The sequence below is a fragment of the Hemiscyllium ocellatum genome, unplaced genomic scaffold (genome assembly GCF_020745735.1).
Source record: "Hemiscyllium ocellatum isolate sHemOce1 unplaced genomic scaffold, sHemOce1.pat.X.cur. scaffold_199_pat_ctg1, whole genome shotgun sequence".
Taxonomy (NCBI): Eukaryota; Metazoa; Chordata; class Chondrichthyes; order Orectolobiformes; family Hemiscylliidae; genus Hemiscyllium; species Hemiscyllium ocellatum.
Window position 1 is genome coordinate 165,618 of NW_026867939.1, and position 839 is coordinate 166,456.

The window sequence follows — 839 nt, forward strand, 5'->3', positions numbered from 1 at the left end:
TGTGAGGGGAAGGCAAAGTGAGACTGGAAGAGAGAACCCTGGATGTCAAGAGATATGAGGCTCTGACCAAAAAAAATGGAGGCGGGCTCAGGTTTCAGGCAGCTCGGATCAAGGGAATCCCTGGAGGTTACAGGGATAGAGGAGTTTAGTGAAGAAGGAAATCAGCAATGCGAAAGGGGTATGGGATAGCCTTGGCTGAGAAATGTAGAGAGAATCCAAATTCAGGAGAGTAAAGATAAAGAACAACTAGGGAAAGAATAGGATGCTTAAAAATCCAAATAGGCAAGGCATGTGTAAAACCTCAAGAGATTGGTGAATTCCTCAATTTCCCCTCTGTGTTTACCATGAAGAAAGACATGAAGACCTGTGACCTTTAGGAGGTTAGTTGTCAAATCTTGGTACTGTCCATATCACATAGAATTGCTGTTGGATATATTAGAATGCACAAAGTCAGACAAATCTCTTGGTCCTGACCAGATACATCCAAGACCACTGCAAGAAGCGAGAGAGAAAAGCCTAAGCGCCAAGATCCCGAAGACTGGGCGGTAGCAAACGTTGTGCCTTATTCAAGAATGGCTGCAAAGAAAAGCCCAGGAAATATAGACCAGTAAGCTTCACACCTGTTTTCGCTAAACCACTTGAGAAGCTTCTGAAAGATAAAATGTGCATGCATTTGGAAATACAAAGTTTGATTTGAAGCAGTCAGCTTCGTTTTGTGCGTGGCGGATCATGCCTTACGAAGTTTGTTAGAGATTTTTGAGGAAGTGACCAGGAACTTTGACGAGGGCACAGTGGTAGACATCTTCTATTTCGATTTCAGTAGACCTTTGATAAGGATC